The sequence below is a fragment of the Lampris incognitus genome, chromosome 7 (genome assembly GCF_029633865.1).
Source record: "Lampris incognitus isolate fLamInc1 chromosome 7, fLamInc1.hap2, whole genome shotgun sequence".
Taxonomy (NCBI): domain Eukaryota; kingdom Metazoa; phylum Chordata; class Actinopteri; order Lampriformes; family Lampridae; genus Lampris; species Lampris incognitus.
The window spans coordinates 60,387,610-60,395,063 of NC_079217.1; positions in this window are offsets into that span (position 1 = coordinate 60,387,610).

Below are 7,454 nucleotides of genomic sequence, written 5' to 3' on the forward strand. Positions count from 1 at the left end.
TCGTATTTGACTCGACTCAAGCCGATTCTTGCGAGGGAACGTAAGACTGGGCAGTGGAAACTATTTAAACGTTTTGACCCCCCCCCTTTCCACCGAACTATGGACCGTTCCGATATTTAAAGACACAGCTCGGTATTTTTCCGCACACACTGTGCTTTCGTCTGGAGGGGGACGCGGGGACCGCCAACTTACACCCCAATGTCCCCCGAATCAGACGCGTCACTGCTTTGCCTTTCATATAACACAACCAACCCAACAATTGTCCCTTTTTTTCCATCTCGGTTTTCGGTTCATGTGAGATCACATTGCTGCGTAGAAAACAGCACACCGCCTTTCGTATGGTCACCGTTCTCATCACGACATCATTTCAAACGAATATCCGTCCATCCATCCATCCATCCATCCATCCACTCAACCATCCATCCATTCAACCATCCAACCATCCATCCATCCATCCATCCATTCAACCATCCATCCACTCAACCATCCATCCATTCAACCACCCATCCATCCATCCATCCACTCAACCATCCATCCATTCAACCATCCAACCATCCATCCATCCATCCATCCATCCATCCACTCAACCATCCATCCATTCAACCATCCAACCATCCATTATCCTGCTCTGAGGGTCGCGGGGACGCTGGAGCCTATCCCAGCAGTCATTGCGCGGCAGGCGGGGAGACACCCTGGACAGGCCGCCAGGCCATCACACACAGGGTCAAATGAATGTGTAAAATAAAAATAAATTTACATTCCTTGCATGCATTATTTGGACATTCATTTTGCGGTCTGGCCTATCACAGGTAAGTGGAGAAAGGGAACCCTTTAGGCCCTCTAATTTCGGCAGAAATAAGCCACCAGTCTCACCACCACTACTAGAATGACAGATGGGAAGAACCGGACCAGGATGAGGAACCTTCCTCAGTTGACCATTCAAATGTTTTCAAGATGTTTTCACAGTTGGAGGGAGTTAGGTCTTGGTCCTTGGGTGACTTCTGATACAGGGTAGAGTGGCCAAGGGATTTTTATCAGAGGTCATTCATTTATTTATTTATGTATTTTAACTTTACTGTGTGTTGATCTGAAGCTTGTTGGTCCAGACGGACACGTCGCTTGGCTCTGGATGCAACCGCTGCTGTTGTCTACAAACCATAGTGGCTTGGTAGTGAGTTTCTTGCTATTCTCTCTCACTGGGACAACTGGAAAACTGTGTTTTTAGAAGAGTCCCCCTCGCTTAAAAACAGGCAGCTTATTGGGTATCGTCTGAATTTCACACCTGTGGCAATGGCATTCTAGCATTTTCTGAACACGTGACTTGGGGAAGAGTCTGAAGACTGTAGGGAAGTTTCCTGGATATGAGGCTGAATTTCCACAGTGGCACGTGTCATTAGGAGCGCTCGGGTAAAAATGCAGGATGCTGCACAACAGCATACAGGCATACCCGGATGAGACTTCTCACCTTGGCTGACTGACTAGACCTTGTGTCCTGATTACCTGTGTACTTTCACACACACACAAAAAATACAAATCTCCAAGAAATAAACGACGCGCCTTTTTGCAGTTCGTCAATTTATTTTGCCGGGAAATAAATTACTCACCTTTTAAAACAACTCAGAAACAAACAAAATGATGCAGCACGTCAAGAAGGAGTCGAACGCACATGACAGGAAGTCTTTACCGGATGTAGCGGCAAACATTCAGCAGGTTCCGGCCGTGACCGACTAGTTCTCTCATCGGCCGAGGCTGCCACGAGCTCATCTGCCCCCACGCGCTCCGCCGGAGGGCAAGCGCAACAGCGTTCTCTTGACGTTCGAGCCCCGCACGCGCACACACGCACACGCACGCACACGCACACATCCCTGAACCATCACGGCGACAGCCCCTCCAAAACACAATATAAAAAGATTTAAAAACAAAAAAAAACAAAACGAAAGATCACATTCAGCAGAGACCACCCAGCTTGGTTTCCGCCACCTCATCTTAAAACGACAGAACCGGACATCTCTTTCTTGGAAGCTACACAGAGACACCAGCTTCCCCAAATCATACTGCCGACTCAGACGGATGACATGGTGTTTAAAACACAGGAGTAGGTTATACAAAAAAAAAAAAGAAGGGGGGGGGCAGTGAAATTACAATCATGACTTGAAAGTCCAGGTTGTCTTTGGCAAAAAAAGAAATACCTTTGTAAACCTCTAGGGGGCTCCAATGAGAGACCCAACAGAAAACAGAGACAACCGGACATTTAATGTATTTTTGGTTGCCTGTAGTTGTGCTGATGAGGGAACTGAAGCCGGTTCTGCCGTTGCTCTCGTTCCCAGCCACTCTGGATCACGGTGCCAGCTGAACGCCCGTCACATGAATCAGACGGTGCTGTGGGCAGTGTGAGCGGGGCAGTTCGGAAAGTACCAAGTAAATTACCTGGAGGGGGAGGGGGGGGCCTCGCTATTCACTACAGATACCTTGGTCCTCCTCCAGTGACAATACAAAACACCTTGGAAATTTGTCGTGAAAACTTCTTAAAAACCAAATACCGGTTTGCTCCTTTGACATGAACGGGACTTCATCCGTACATCCCCGACACGAAAATCCGCTGGACTGAGACTGTGATTGGTGGAGTCTCTTTTACAAGACTCTGGTAGTGAAAGAGGGAATTTGAATTTAAATTGATTTGTCACGTCACCGGGGAATCTTGCAGTTACCTACTTAGTGATATTTCAGTACAGAACTTTTTCGCAAACATGGCAGACGTACTTCCGCTCCGTCACAGCAGGGTAAAGATCGCTTCTCCCCGTCGTCTGGAATGTTCAAAAGCCAAATATCTTTTTCAAACCCAGCCACTGAGGATGCACAAGCCAGTGCATTCTTAGTGCCGGTCCCAAGCCCGGATAAATGGGGAGGGTTGCATCAGGATGGGCATCCGGTGTAAAACCTTTGCCAAATCAAATATGCGAATCATATATCAGATTTTCATTCCGGATCGGTCGAGGCCCGGGTTACCAACGACTGCCACCAGTACTGTTGGCCAGAAGGGTGCTGGTGGGAACTATGCTACTGTTGGGTGAAGGAGAAGGAGAGGGGGAAGGCATGTCCAGAGGCAGCGGGAGAGGAGGAAGGGTAGGAGTGTGGAGGTGAGTCAGAACTTTGAATGTTGGCACTATGACTGGTAAAGGGAGAGAGCTGGCTGATATGATGGAGAGAAGGAAGGTAGGCATACTGTGTGTGCAAGAGACCAGGTGGAAGGAGAGTAAGGCCAGGAGCATCGGCGGTGGGTTCAAACTCTTCTACCATGGTGCGGATGGGAGGAGAAATGGGGTAGGGGTCATTCTGAAGGAAGAGTATGTCAAGAGTGTGTGGAAATGAAGAGTGCCGGACAGAGTAATGAGTATGAAGCTGGAAAGCGAAGGTGTGATGAATGTTATCAGCGCATATGACCTGCAAGTTGGGTGGGAGATGGAAGAGAAAGAAGAATTCTGGAGTGGGTTGGATGAAGTGGTGGAGAGTGTGCCCAAGAAGGACAGAGTGGTGACTGGAGTGGACTTCAATGGATATATTGGTGCCGAAAACAGGGGTGATGAGGAGGTGATGGGTAGGTACGGTGTGCAGCAGAGGAATGTGGAAGGACAGACGGTGGTGCATTTTGAGAAAAGGATGGAAATGGCTGTGGTGAATACATATTTCAAGAAGAGGGAGAAACACAGGGTGACGTACAAGAGTGGAAGAAGGCGCACACAGGTGGACTCTACCTTATGCAGGAGACGCGATCTGGGAGGGATTGGAGACTGCAAGGTGGTGACAGGGGAGAAGGTAGCTAGGCAGCATCGGATGGTGGTCTGTAAGATGAATTTGGAGATCGAGAAGAGGAAGAGAGTGAAGCCAGAGCCAAGAATCAAATCGAATCGGCTCTGAGCCCTTTCTTGTTTGCAGTGGTGATGGACAGGTTGACAGACGAGATCAGGCAGGAGTCTCCGTGGACTATGATGTTTGCGGATGACATTGTGGTCTGTAGCCACAGTAGGGAGTAGGTTGAGGAGAGCCTGGAGAGGTGGAGGTATGCACTGGAGAGAAGAGGAATGAAAGTCAGTAGGAGCAAGACGGAATACATATGTGTGAATGAGAGGGGGGACAGTGGAATGGTGAGGATGCAAGGAGTAGAGGTGATGAAGGTGGATGAGTTTAAATACTTGTGCTGTTCAAAATAACGGGGAGTGTGGAAGAGAGTTGAAGAAGTGATTTGTGACAGAAGGGTACCAGCAAGAGTTAAAGGGAAGGCTTACAAGATGGTTGTGAGACTGACCAGTTATGTTGTATGGTTTGGAGACGGTGGCAATGACGAAGGGACAGGAGCTGGCAGAGTTGAAGGTGATAAGATTTTCATTGGGAGTGACGAAGGAGGACAGGATTAGGAACAAGTATATTAGAGGGACAACTCAGGTTGGACGGTTTGGAGACAAAGCAAGGCAGACAAGATTGAGATGGTTTGGACACGTGTTGAGGAGAGATGCTGGGTATATTGGGAGAAGGATGCTGAATATGGAGCTGCCAGGGGAGAGGAGAAGAGGAAGGCCAAAGAGGAGGTTTATGGATGTGGTGAGGGAGGACACGCAGGTGGCTGGTGTGACAGAGGAAGATGCAGAGGACAGGAAGAGATGGAAACGGATGATCCGCTGTGGCGACCCTTTACGGGAGCAGCCAAACGTAGTAGTAGTGGTGGTAGTAGTGGTAGTAGTTTCTGTCACCTTTGATTCAGTCTGTGATTGTTTATTTTGTGTTTCAACACCACATATAACAATACAGGTGTTGTGATTGACATATCTTTTATGTTTCTTTTGTAAGACAATGGCACGGCAAGAGAAAAAGTGATTTGATCAAGGGTCACAAAATGCTAACAGCCCTGACATTATCATTAGCCGTGGCTTTCTAGTTAGCATTCGGTGTCCCTTGGTCAAATTACTTGCAGTCGCCTGACAACCGAAACATAAATATTTCAATGACAACATCTGTGTTGTGTGTTGAAACACAAAATACGTGAAGGGGACAGGAAGTTGGCTTTTTAACAACGCGGGCAACAGGAAAAACCCTGCTGTGATGGAGCAGAAGTACGGCGGCCATGTTTCTGAAAAAGGTCTTGCTGGAAGACACGTCTCTTTGCCGTCAGGACCGGTCCTTTTTAAAAGTCAAGTATGCAGCACAGGTTGAGGTACGCTTGACATTTCCTGAACTTGTTGGGCAAAAAAAAAGTTGAAAAACAACAAATTGTCAAGACCACGCTCAAACAAAACCTCAGAAAAGCCCCCCAGGAAGACCCGTCCCACTGACATTCACTAAAGCTGTGTGTTTAAGGGGGCTTTCGTCTGGCCAAAATCTTTTATACGGTGTCCATTCAACAACAGTTAAAAATGACCTAACCTTTGTTTCACCTGTCAGGAGTCACTGGCTGGGTGGAGTTTATGTGCCATGAAAACTGAAACACCGTCAGGTGACTTGACCCCTCCAAAAAAGGTACACCACATCAAGATTTTATTTCCTGTGATTGTCTGTTTCAAGTGCAGACCCCACCCATCTGGCATCTCAGAGGGTTAAAACAAACCAACCTCTGGCCTTTGTCCTGAACCACTGATAAAAGCAATATATTTAGATGGGGGAAAGACAACTGGAAAACTTGTCTCTACGCAGTTCATTATTAAAGATGAACAGGAGGAGCAAATTCAGTGCCGGGTGGAGTTTGCCGACTGGGCGAACAGAAACAGCTCAATAAGACTTGCGCATTCGGTGCGACACTCAACACCCATCAGACGGGTGGCGTTTACCTCATCAGCTAAATAAAAGATAATAGAGTTATGTATCACATTAAGTGAGCTAAACTATGTTTGAAAAAGTACAAACTTTCTGGCACCGACGTTATAGCACCAGGTGACGAGACCCACCCATCTGGCACCCAAAGTGGTGTAAAACAAACGGATGAGAGCTGTTTGAGAAAACACTATTTGACCCATATCCGTGAGGAATGTCACTAACTTATGATATCTCTACATGAGGGGTGGATGGGATTTTCCCCGTCTGTGTGACAAGGAGGCGGATATATACAAGATGAACCCAACCCATTACAGATGAGGGTAAATATAGGTGTTTTTATGCGTTTGTATGTGTGGGTACCACATGAATCCCATGGCCTAAAATGAGCAGCCATGTCAAACTGTGGTGACACGGTTTAAGCAATATGACAAACCACTTACATTGAGATATTCATTTAGAAAAGAAAACAAATAAAAACACTTTTCCGGTTTTCTTTCTATGGTAAAAAGTAAAACTGAAAGTATAGGAGGGATGGCATTGAATTTAATATACCCCTGTGCATCTCAGTACTGTGCCAACACTCCACAAATTAAATAATGACTTGTATACATATGTACATTTAGCAGTAACAGCATAAACCCCAACCCCTTCCAAGAAAGGACACACGTACACTGATGAGCCACAGCATTATGACCACCTGCCTCTTATGCCGTCGTTCCTCGGCTCAGTGTGCCGCCAAAACAGCTCTGATCCACCAAGGCGTGGACCCCTGAAGGTGTCCTGTGGTAGCTGGCACCAAAACATTAGCAGGAGATCCTTCAAGTCCTGTAAGTTGCGAGATGGAGCCGCCATGGATCGAACTTGTCAGTCCAGCACATCCCGCAGACGCTCGATCAGATTGAGATCTGGAGAATTTGGAGGCCAGGGCAACACCGTGAACACTTCGTGTTCCTCAAACTATTCCTGAACAATGTGTGCAGTGTGGCAGGGTGCATCATCCTGCTGAAAGAGGCCACTGCCATCAGGGAATACCCTGCCATGAAGGGGTGTACCTGGTCTGCAACGATATTTAGGTAGGTGGTACATGTCGAATTGACGTCCACATGAATGGCTGGACCCAGGGTTTCCCAGCAGAACATTGTCCAGAGCATCACACCTCCTCCACTGGCTTGTCGTCTTCCCACAGTGCATCCTGGAACCATCACTTCCCCAGGTAAAAGGCGCACACGTACACGGCCATCCACGTGATCTTAAAGAAACGGGACTCATCGGACCAGGAGACCTTCTTCCATTGCTCCTAGGTCCAGTTCCGATGCTCGCGTGCCCATTGTAGGCACTTGGACGGTGGACAGGGGTCATCATGGGCACTCTGACCAGTCTGTGGCTATGCAGCCCCATACACAGCAGGGTGCGAGGCACTGTGTGTTGACACATTCTTCCTGTAACCATCATTAAAATTTTCTGTGACCTGTGCCACAGTAGACCTTCTGTCAGTTCAGACCAGACGGGATAGCCTTCGTTACCCTGGCACATCAATGAGCCTTGGGCGCCCAACATCCTGTCGCCAGTTTGTGGTTTGTCCCTCCTCGGACCACTGTCACTAGGTACTCACCACTGCTACCCGGGACCACCCTACAAGCCTTGCCGTTTCA